This window comes from Triturus cristatus, chromosome 10 (genome assembly GCF_964204655.1).
Source record: "Triturus cristatus chromosome 10, aTriCri1.1, whole genome shotgun sequence".
Lineage (NCBI taxonomy): Eukaryota > Metazoa > Chordata > Amphibia > Caudata > Salamandridae > Triturus > Triturus cristatus.
In genome coordinates, this window is record NC_140593.1 from 262,041,858 (window position 1) to 262,054,725 (window position 12,868).

Consider the following 12,868-nt stretch of genomic DNA (forward strand, 5'->3'; position numbering starts at 1 on the left):
TGAGTTGCTGGAGTTGGCGAGGATTTTGTTCCGGATGAAGGTCCTTTTGGTGGATCTGATGTGTTGGTGGTATTTTGTCATGGCTAACGTGTAGGTGGTCTGGCCTTCTGTGGTTTTGCTGTTGCTCCATTGTTTTTCGAGACGTCTGCAGGTGCGTCTGGATTCTTGGAGGTCGGTGGTGAACCAGGGGGCCTTCATGGGGTGCTGAATGTCGGGGTTGTGGAGGAGGGGCGAGCTTATCTGCACAGTTGGTGATCCACCGGTTTAGTGCTTTGGCTGCAGAGTTGGCGATAGTCGAGGCAGGAGGGGATCGTGGTTGATGGTGAAATTGAGGTGCTCCTCTGTGACCTTGCTTTAGTTCTTTTGCAGTGGGCATGCAGTGGGTTTGTGAGCTGTGGCATTGATGAAAGAGAAGTGTGTGCAGTGGTGGTCCGTCCAGAGGGGCTGCGTGGTGTGGCTGAAGCAGATGTTGTTCCCTCCTGCGACGATGGGGTCAAGGGTTTGTCCTGTGTTTGTTGGTAGGAGTGGTGACAAGCTTTTTCGGTCTGATGTTGGCGAGGAGGAGGTTCATGTCTATGATGATTATGTAGTCCATGGAAGCAATGGCGTGGGGCGCGATGTGGGTGGCAATGGTAGAGTTAAAAGAAGTTCAAGGTCTGGGAGGGTCTGTAGGTGAGGCGATTGGTCCCGGTGAAAGTCTGGAAGTTAAAAAGCTAGAACACGTTTCTCAGTCTGACTTCAGAAAGGGACGTTGTCACTTTTTTGAAGACCAATGTTGGCATTTCTTAAAGTTCCAATGCAAAAGGAGACTTTGTTACTTTTTGAGGAGCAAGGTCCTCCCCTAGCGGGACACCACTGAGACTATAGCTGCCACTGTGGAATCAAAGCCTGGATAACTGACACAGGTTGGTCTTTCTGCCACTCAGGAGCTCTGGAGCTTTTTTGCTGAAAATGTTATGTCTCATCACAAAACGAGGTCAGTGGTCCAATGGACAGCAAACCCATGGTGGCAGTCCGTTGATCACCAGAATGGCAGTCTGCCCACTGCATTAGGACTGCGGTGGTTGGATTGCCACAGGACCTCTGCTGCTGCAAGGGATCCTTGATCCCTGGTGGTGGTGCAGTGGTATGAGGCCCCTACAATGCTGGCAGTGCCGCTTCAGGACCGCCAAGCATATTAGGAGTTTCCTCACCACCACACTTTTCATGGCAGTGCGACCACCATGAAAAGTGTGGCAGTGAGAATCAAAGGGGGCCCTGTCCCTCTGCACCATGGGATGCATGCAGAGGGGCACATGTTCCTGCATTGAATGAAATGTACAACATTGTGCATTTTGGTCAGTGCAGGAACATGCTTTGATGTTCCCACTGCAGTGTCGATTTTAAAGGCACCGTAGTGCGAACACTGAAGAACTGCCCACCAGCGACTAAAAAAGTTGTAATCTGGTTGGCAGTCTGTTTTGGCTTTGGCAGTCTGGGAGTGGGGCAGCAGCATGGCAACCTCACTCCCACACTGCCAAAGTCATAATAAGGCCCTTAGTCACTTTTTATGAGGTGCAGGGATGTGCTAGCAGGACACAGCTGAAATACAACCCAACACTGTGGAACTGCCGGTCATATACTTTTTCCTGTGGGTCTTGCTGAATCTCTGAAGGAAGATTTTCAAAAGTTTCCAAACTTTCTTCTGGTGTCTAAACAATCACAGGAGGAAACCTTTAAGGCACCTAGCTCAGGGTGACATGTAGATGCCTACAGCAAAGTCTAGTCCAGGTCCAGATGCCACTGCTCAGCTGCCACTTCATGGAAAAGGTCTCTTGTAGCTTGTTGTGTTCCTGTCCCCACACAGGAGGTCAGCCAACGTATTCTTCCGTACACTTCTTTGTCCTGGGTATAGGATGGAGCAATCCCTGTCCTTCAGGGCTCCTCTTGGGTACAGACAGCAAGCCCAGTCCTCTTCTGATCTTTGGCAGGTCCAGAAAGTGTTTTGAAGAGGGTCCCCTGCAGTGCTGCATTTATGTTTGGCACTATCAAATAGGCAAGGGTGACTCCTGGGCCTTTCTCAACCAATGATGTAAAAGTTCCAAGGCTATGATTTATCTACTTTTTTGGTAGTTCCTGTTTGCCTTACTGAAAACAGACTTAACATGCAATTTGTTAGGGCAATTCCAAATTGGCCTAAAGTCTTCAGACACATTAAACTTTGGCTTTGTGAGCTGGAGGTGTGCAGGGGAGTGTATTATGGAAATTAGTGGTGTCCTCCCACATCTCATGCTAAAATTAGGGGTGGGCGGAATTTGCAAAATTCACTTTCGCAAATTATCGCAAAAATGTTAAAAAATCTCCGCAAACACGCGGAAATATCGCGAAGAAGCGGAAGTTTTTTTCCCGCCCGTTCGCGGTATTTTCTGCGTGGTCGCGGCTCACCAACTTACCCATGCGGTTGCTCGCGAGCGCGGCCATCTTGTTTTCACTTGTCTCGCGGTGCATGATCGCAAGAAGAAAGACGTGATTGCGCGACGCATGACGTTACTGCGGGCGCGAACTGTCGCGAGACAGCGCAAATGGCTACCAACAATCCAACATCTCATGGAGAACGCGACCGAATCAGGAAAACTTGTCGGCGAACGCGGGGATTCAGGTAAGGCGATCACGCGCACACGAGAATGTATTATTTTACAGCGCGAGCAAGAAACAAATTATCGCTAAGCTGCGGAATGTGGAAATTTTGACATTTTCGCGCTTTCCGCGGAACGCGAAAATGCCAAATTATCGCAATATCCGCAAACGGAACGGAATTGTGGCCCAGGCCTAGCTAAAATGCAGTCTGAATAAGGCGCTGGACATGCATCAACATTGTAACAGAGATTTGGGTATACAAACTAGGGTCATTTGGCAACCAGACAGGGGATAGACTAGAATTATGTTCTGGTCTTGTTTAATCCCCTTCAAGGGTGCAAAGGTTTTACATGTGTCACAGGCAGGCCTTTTGTTCAGGATTTGAAACTGTGGCGCCAAAAGAAATAAAAGCAGCCCCCACCCTGAATGTCCAGCTGAGCATGGCAGAGTAATCCCTATATCTTCAGGTTGACCTGTCTATTAAAGTGGTTACTGTGATGCTTCTAAAGGGAAATTCACACCTGGGAATCTGCTGGAGAGCTAATGCAAACTAGCCTAGAGGAGGATTAGACAGGGTAAAGTAACCATCCGAAAGCTACTTTCCCTTAATATTTATTAGAGGGGCTGAAGCCATGTTTTATAGGCCCATCCTGTGGATGACAAAATAGGTGCCGCATTCACAGGTGGCATTTAACTTATAGCCTTGGGTGTGCTTGCTACATCATATACTAGGGGCTTAGAGGAAAGTTAAATATGCTAATGAGGGGCAAGCCTATGTAGCCATGTTAAAAGGGGGAACATAGACCCTTTACTCCTGTTAAACAGGGGTACAAAGAGGTCTGAGTCCAGAAAAATTAGATGCTAGAAAAAGGTGGAAAATCTGGCTGACCATGAAGAAAAGGCAAATTTTCTACAATAGTGATTTGGTAGTTGGGGTATCAGTTGCCTTGAGTGAAGGCATTTTGCACCATTGCATCGCAATCTGCCAAGAAAAAGATTGCACCAACTGGCAAAATGGTTCACATTCGGCCCCAATGCATAGCTCTGTACACAAGCTCTCCAGGAAGCTGTGTAGTGCACTGTAAATAATAAGCCTGGAGACTGAATTGCTGCCATTGCATACAGTGGGTTTCTGTTGCAGAACTTATGACCATCAGAGCTGAATGAACATCTTTTTTCTCCGGGGGTCAAGGTGGTCAAGAGCATGCACAGATATTCAGACATGCTCACTTAACAGAGCAGGTAATTCATTCTGCCTCCATGTGTGGGTGCCGTCTCTATTATTACCAACTGCGCAGTATACATTAAGGCCATGGTGGTGGAGGGAGACCAACTCAATGACTCGGTATTGAGTGGTGGATGAGAGATCCTCAATTAATGGAAATTATGAGTATTCATCCAACTGTACCATCAGGTGATGTTCATTGTCACGTGGACCGAAAAAGTCAATGGTTGTTCTCTCCCACACATGCTTCATGAGTTCTGACATATTTAGAGTGTGTTGAGTAACTCTTGTAGATAGGCAGCTGCAAAGATGGCAGGCTTTTAATTCCTTCTCAACCCGCTCGTCGAAATACGGAAACCAGACTCGGTCTTGGAGAGCTCATTTTGTTACAATGATTCCCTTATGTCCTTTGTGGGGCACTTCAATCATTTTCTTCTGCAGACCCTCCAGAATCAAGATTCTTGACCCTCTCAGTATAACTTTCGCTTGAGTTATGGACAGTTCATCCTTGACGTTTCTGCATTTTTGATATTCACCTTCACAGGTGTGAGGTTGAGTGTGTTGATTCCACGACTGATGTGGAATTATCTCTTTTAAATTTACCAGGTCACTATCGTGGCTCGTGGCGGTGATATTCTGGGCTAACAAAATGGCAGCTGGTGTGTCTCATTTTACGATAAAGTTGATATAAGATTCAGCTGACTTGGATGGAGTGCCATGACCTTGAATAGTCAGCAGGGTTCTGATCTTTTCCAGTATGGTGCATAGTGTTATATTTGTACTCCTTTAGCTGTAGTCCCCAACATTCAATGCGAGGAGGCATCTTGGCCTTTGGACTGCCAAATAAAGGTAGTAAAGCTTGATGATTAGTTACCAGCATAATAGGCTTTCCATACCGGAATACCTGGAAATGTTTAGACTCCCATACAACAGCTAAACTTTCTTTTTCAGGTTGTGAGTAAGCACGTTCTGGTTGGGACAAACTTGTACTTGCATATGCCACAATATGCCTTTGAGGATCCAGGTATCTGCTGTGATGTGCAAGGATAGCACCTAAGCCAACTGTGCAATCATCAACAACAATCTTTGTATGAATGTTGGATTTATGTAAGCCATTTTAGTAGCATTCTCAATGGCTTGTTTGATTTTCTTAAAACTGGTCTCACTCTCACATTTATGTGACCACTGAAATGAAACATTCTTTTTTGGCAACTCTCTTAATAGAGCACTGACAGTGGCAAAGTCTCAGATATATCTAGAACAGTAGCTGGCTATGCCAAAAAATGAACACACCATTGAAATATTGAGTGGGGGATCAGTCATACCCGGGAAACATCTATTACAACGCGGTATTGCATCGCAATACCTTTACATCATGGTCATTACAACGCAAGTCGTTGTTGCGCTGGATGGCGCTCTAACCTATGGAATAGTGTGATTTACTATTCCAACACCTTACCTACTGTACGTAGACTGGAGTTGGAATATAACATCATACTATCCCTGAGTTCGGCGCCCTCCAGCGCAAGTCATTGTAACGAACGCGATGTAATATACCGCGTTGTAAATGTATGCGTAGTAACGTCATACATTTGTCATACCCCCATCAGAAAAGATATGGCCCAATAATTTCAACTTTGTGTTATGGAACTCACATTTCTCTGCATTCAAAGTCAAACCTTCATCAGCCAGTAAATAATATACTTGTGTGAGAGACTTATCGTGCTCTTTTTGGGTAGCTCCAAAAAACCAATGTCATCACTATAATTGAATGCATTGATGACAGACTGTGTGATACATCGAATGACTTCTTTAAAAAGTTCTGCAGCTGATGACCAGAGAGTTTGAGACACCCCATCGTTTAACAATCCATCAGAGGATCCAGCAGCTTGCCCTGTTGGACAAGCGCTAATTTTGCTGTTTTTCCTTTTCTTTGGGGTGTTGTTTGTAAGGTGTTGTATGAATGTGATATGTATGCAGATACTTTAGAGGTATGACTGGTGTGGGGTTATTCTTATCTTTGCTGTTGTGAATCATTAATGAAATTTACAGGGTATGACTATTGAAAAGACGTTTGTTTACACTCTGTATTTTATAAAAAGACCAAACCTTTTACAAAAGAAGCAATGAATTGTATTGTATAATGTGAAAAAGCAACTGATTATGAAGAAATAATGTATAAATAACTAAAAATATAAATAAAAAATCTTTTTTTATATAAATGCACACATAGCAGTGGTATTTATCTCCATGTGTATCCACACTAAATAAAATAAGATAGGTCTAGAGGGATACTGTTCAGTATAGTTGATATTTTCCTTGTCCCCCCTGTTCCCTGACCTCAAATTAACCTTTTAGGGGGTTCCCCTTTTTCTGTGTAACACCAAAGCTTAACCTTTTGAATCGAAACAGAACAACATGTTCAGGAAAGATTGAATTGTACCTGCGGTTTTCTTCGAGTTCTAACTAATGATAACCTTTATTCAAATCAAGGTGAGAAAAAACTTTGCACTATTCACTTGTGTTATCAGCAATGTGCAGACCTGGATGTCCTCCTCGTTCAATTGACTTGTTTGCCTGACACATGTCAACATATATGGGTCACAGTCCTTTTTGGGCATCACCAATATGGGAGAAACCAATGGCATTGGACCAGTAGAATGCTCAATGATATCATGCTAAGTAAAGATACAAGTTCTTTTTCAACAGCATCTTGTAAATGAAAAGCAATTTGCCTATGTCTCTCAGCAACAGGACTGGTGTCCTCATTAATATGCAACTTTACTTTCATAGTCTTAAGTTTTCCCAAACCATGAAACTATGAAGGGAACTGACTCACTATTTCATGGTGAGAATTCATGTTGTAATTTATGGAAATCGGTTCCATATTAGCACCTGTGCTAAAGCTGAGTAGATAGGCACTTGACACTGTCCCTTGAAGCACATGGATTGGTGCTTGCACCTTCATTTTCTCGTGTTTAATTGTCACTATAAACGAACCTTAGTCTTTTAAGGGTATTGATGCAGCACATATATACGCTTGGTTTTCAACAGCATAAATTGTGGTAAGGGATACAATTCATTATACTTCGCCTCGGGCATAATGCTTATTGATGCACCACTCTGGATGATGAAAGGAATCTAACAACTATTTGCTTTCAGGCATGGAATTTTTGCTTCTGAGGCCAGGGATCACAAAAAAAAGTGCCAGGAGTAGCAAAAAGCACACTATAGGTCACAGTTGTGACCCCTGACTACCTCCAAATGACATGCATGCTTTCAGGGTAATTTTCAGACAGTGTTTGAATTACTTTTGTGCTTTAGCATACCGACTTTTCTCTGACTGACATTTTACTTCACATGCGGCCAGTCCAACATGCACATGTTTTTCTGAAGTAAACGTCAACATGACATATCCATCTTCTTCAATTTCACTTGATACTGATATATAGGAACTGTTTCACAAATATTTAAATGACAATCAACTTTGTTCAGTGTCGATTTGTTGTACCTGATGTCTTAGCCTCAGTTTAGGATGTTTTGCAGGTCTTTCGTTGCATATTCCAGTATGGATAAAAGTGTTGTACTTGTGCACAAGGACCTTGGGGTGGTGGATGCTAGGATATACTTTTCTCTTCAGTCTCACCGTTGGCATTTATGGTCCCATGGAAATGCTGTGAGAGGGTCAAGTGAGCTTTGAGGTGGATCTTGCTGGGTGGTGGATCTGCTTGCCTGTGGACTTAGCCGTTCCTCCTCTCCTGCACCATGTACCTTGTGTTTAGCAACTCACCAAGCAATGGGGTGTGTTTGAACCGCCTCTTGGTGGTCAGTGGAGTTAGACTTTGATGGTCTCATCTCTACCTCCTCTCCAGCTTTATTCCCTTCCTCTTCCCCTTGCAAAAGTGCAGTGGGTGCTACAGGGAGCCATGTGGCTTTATGTAGTAATCAAGTGCAGAGAGGTTGATGTAGTACATGGATGATTTATTGTAGTTGGTTACAGGATATGTAGATCAGATAGATAAGTCCAATACAGGTCCTGAACTAGCCCCACCAGGAGCAGCCAGCATGCTGCTCAGCTCATTCTCAACTGTGTCTTTTCTTCACAGACTCCCAAAATTGCGTAATACATCATAACAGTAACATTCCACTGGCTGAACATGTGGTGGAAAATGGTATACATAAACATGAACAGTAAACTAGGATACTACATATCCCCTGTTCTTATATAACAAAATTAAATAAGATGGAAACGCAAAAAGGAGAACCATAAATGAGATGAAAAGAGAGAAATAGAGAAACAGCAAAGCGTGGCAAAGAAATGAACTGCAAGGGGAGAACAGAAAGAATAGGTGGGGATATATAAGAAAAGTGGAAGCGGCAGATGAAGAAACAGACAAATGCAACCCATCCTCCCTTCTATATAGAATAAAAAAATGAATAGATGTGAAAACACCAATCACTACCCCAAACACACCTACTGGCCAGGCAGATATGCGAGGAGGGAAGGAAAAGCAACGAGAAGAGGAAGAAAGAACCCAAAAGATGCACTATGATGATGGAAAGAATAACAAACTGACAACAGAAAACAAGAATCCACGGATGACAAAGAGAAAAGACATTACAAGGAGAACAGAAAAGCGAGAAAACAGAGAAGATGAGAAGAAAATACAATAAGATCACTCATACTTCCCTGTTATAAAATTAACATTGTAATATAATATAAACATAATATTGCAATGAAAAATTGACAATGTAATAAGAATAAAATACATAACTTTGAGTCAAATGGGACTGGGACCCATGAGACACACTCTAAATAAGAGTAAAGATGTAACAAACGTATGTTAAAATGGGAGGACTATAACCCGAGACCAACCCCCACCAAGAGGAAATGGAGTCAAAAATAATATGAACGGGACTAAAACCCATGAAATAATAACCATTGTAAAAACAACTTCAATTAGAAAACACAGTGCAGTGTAGTAATGGGACTAAAACACAAACGACCCAAGTGAGAACTATGGGACAAAAACCATTGACCTATTCTAAAAGCAAAAAGTACTTAAGATATAGATAACAAATGTAAATGGGTAGAAACCCATAGCCAGTCCCTAAGGTTAACTAATGCAATAGGACAGACACCGACGCATAGATACCCTGGGTACCGTAAGTAGCCCATGAAGGCAAGTGTATAGTGAGCAGATGGGACTAGGACCCATAGCTAGCAAATGGTTTTTTCAGTGAATATATATATATATATATATATATATATATATATATATATTTTTTTTTTTTACCGGTAGTTATAGTTAGGACCAAGTTTCCATAGGAAAAGCATTTTTTGATTTGCTTATAACTTTGGCGTCATTTGACGAATCTTTACTAAATTATTTCCAAACAATTATTTTTTCAGATCAGCTCCTATTGTGAAAGTGTGGGGGTGATTCATCAAGGGGTTCTGAGAAAAAAGGGGGGTTCCAAAATGTGTTTTCTCTTTGCAATTTCCATAGGAAACTTTAGACAAGGCTACAGGTCAGACTGCTGAATGGAATTACGCCAAATTTGGCAGAGACAAAGGTCTTGGTCCAAAAGGCACGCTTTTGTTTAAATGGTGTAAATCCGTTCAGTAGTTTTTGAGAAATACCAAAATTTACATATATCGATATTTGAGAATTCTGACATCTGATTGGCTGAGGCGTTACAAGCACGAGCATGCGGCTCATTGGCTGTGAACGGTTGAAACTAGGAAGTATTGTCAGCCATTTTGTGACTCAGTTGAAAATTGTATAAGAGGGTATAGTAGGAACACTGTTGACTTAGTTTAAGCAGTCTGTACGGTGCAGAGGCAGGGAGTTTGAATGTTGCGTAGGCCTTGGAAATCACGTCCGCAGAACAACGGTGCGTGGTATTGCGGCAAGGTTGCGTTGTCTCTGGAAATCCCTTCGGGAAAACAATGCACCATATTCCTGCAAGCTGTGTATAGGGTGCACACACAGTTAGTGTGAATGTTGTGTAGGCCGTGGAAATCACGTCCGCAAAACAACGATGCTCGATATTGCGGCAATGTTCAGTAGGCTTGTGGAAATCATATCGAGAAACAACAATGTGCGCAGTAATGTTTACTTATAAAGTGGTGTTCACTTTTATCACGGATAGTGTCACTTTGTTAGAGGAAATGTAATATTATGTGAGAGGGCGTGTTCTGTCCCTGTGCGTGGAACACAATTAATGTTTAATTGGCTGAGGTGTTCCAACAACGAGCTTAATGTTCATTGGCTGCGAACCATTCAAAGTGTTGCTAGCCATTCCCTCCCCCTCCGTGGATTAGCAGGGACATCTGATTGGCTGACTTGCTCCAAGTAGGACCTTCCCAAGCTTAATGTTCATTGGCTGTAAACCATTGCAAGTAGAAGTGTTGTCAGCAATTCCCTCCCCCTCCGCGGAGTATCAGGTACATCTGATTGGGTAACGTGTTCCAAGCAGGACTTTCCCAAGCTTAAAGTTTATTTGCTGTGAAGCATTAAAAGTAGAAGTGTTTGCAGCCGTTCCCTCCGCCTCTGCGGAACATCATTGACATTTTATTGGCTAAAGGGTTCTGAGTACAAGTTTGCTCCTTATTGGCTGGGAACGGTTCACTGTTGTCAGCCATTTTGTGACGCACTTCAAGGGAGTACAGGTAAAAAGTAGTAGAGGGGAGGGAAGGAACACTATTAACTCTATACAGTGGTCACAAGGTGGTGGGCAGGGACTGTGGAGGTAAATTTTTTTTTTATATATTGTAAGGGCCATTTATATAATTTGCGTGGGGTCTACAAATCACAGCTGGAAAATAACAGAGTGTGTTGCGGTCTTCTTTTTATTAAGTCTGCGGGTTGGATACTTCCCAGGAGCACTATTTACTTAGAATGTGGTGTTTACTTTTCTGCCGGGGAGGTATGGTTGTGCTGCAAAAATGTCAGTCTAGGTTTGAAACAGTTTTTATTAAGCAATCACAAATATACTTTCTTAGGAAAGTGAAGCTGTATATATCAGAGGGCTGACAAATAAAAACGCAATTCAATAAAATATCCCTTAAGCGTGGCCACACCCTCCCTTTTTTATGTCGCCTATAGTTTGTAAAAGTGTTGCCCCATATTCTTGTTAACCCCTTCAGTGCCAAGCCCTTTCCCCCTCCTGTGCCGGGCGTTGCACTAGTGGGTGGGGTTCATGACGAGATAGTCTCGTCATGGGCACAGCGCAACCGTGCTCCATGACGAGACTATCTCGTCATGGGCACTGAAGAGGTTAATATAAAAGGGCATCAGTTACTTTTAGATAAAGTAGAAAAGAAGTGCTACCAGAAACACTCCTGCACTACATCATCTCAGGTCACAACAGCAATACCAAGTAAAAAACTGTTAAACACAAATGACGTAATATTACATAGAAATGTACGTTTTATCAAAATATTAAATGAAGCACTATGTATTCAATATTTTTTTAGAAACTACTATTTTATAAAACATTAGCAGTGTTACAAACTGTTAGGTACTAAGTTATCAACGGAAATAACTGTAGTATATGTTGTTAATTTCTCGCACAGATAGATCTCCAACCCCTTTGAACTACTATAAAGTCACAGTATTAAAATATACAGGGTGAGTTTATAGTATTCCAAAGGAGAACAAGAATAAGGACCACAAAAAAAAATCTTTTTTTTTTACAATTTCTATTCTGTAGATCTCTGGAATGTTCTGTCATAGTGCTTAGAGGTCGCTCACTGCTCCGCTAACAGATCACGTACTCCTTTCAGAACACATAGGATAGTAGTATAATATACACTACTATTCCTATATTTTCTATAGGGAGAAGGAGAATATTTTCAAGCGGTGAATATGTTCAAAGCTTCTTTTCTCCGGGACTTTGAAATCTTTCAATTCAATTTCAATTCAATTCAATTCATTTTTTTATTGTTTGATTAATTAAAATCTTTACAATTCCCCATCATATTTACATAAAATCGTGATAAAATTACAAGGAGTATCAAAAGTACTATTACATTACGTTAAATACATTTACGATAATTCCTGCTCGCAAAAACCTTCTAGTCGGTGCTTACATGGTGGCTATGTTACACGCCGAAACGCTAATGATAATGACTTTGTTTGACTTTACTGTGTATTTCACCTTACAAATTGACGTGGCTTGCTGCCCACTTCATTAATATGGTGGAAGGATTATGAAAAAAATGGCTACAATCCAGATTGAACGGCGTCAGCGAGATATAAAAGTTTTCTGACCATTATCATGTATTTGACGCCGCGGCAGGCCAAGATGATGGACGTCCCCTCCAGCCATCTTATTACCGCTTGCCTGCTCGAACGAATTTCCAAGGCATTAAAAATAAGTTTTAAGCACTGTCTCCTTTCAGGCAAAACTGCTGGACAAGCACATAATAAGTGGATTAATGTTTCTGATTTGTAACCACATAGTCAGCAGTTCTCAGATAAAAGGGGCTTTTTCCAAGTTGGATACAGATCTTTTGAATCGTGCATTCCCATTCTGAAATTCGTAAAACTCTTTTTTATATGCTGGCTAAAATGAGCAGATAAATAAGCTTGAGGCCTTAAGGTTTTATATGAGTTAATAACTGTCCATCTGTGCCGGCGTTTGCTGAGTTCTTTTTTATCTGCCAGCAGAGATTTCCTTTTTGCTGATGCGTTTGCAGCTTTGCTGAAAGTAGCATTGTCGTCCACTTTTTCCCATGCGGTTTGTAATTCCAGCTCATCCAAGGATGTTTTCAGGAAGTTGCCCCATGACATCGGTGTTTCAAAGTTAATCTGATCCCTAATTTCATCCCAACATAGTCTGTTCATAGAGTCGGATGCAGAAGAGCGAAATTTATGACACAATTTAACGAAACCGCTCATTCCTCTGAATTTTTGGTGCTGAAGGCCAAATTCCAGACGGACCTGAGCTGGAGATGCGGATTTAGGCAATGCAAAGACGGCCTTATAAATCCTTAACAATTGCTTCCTTACCACACCA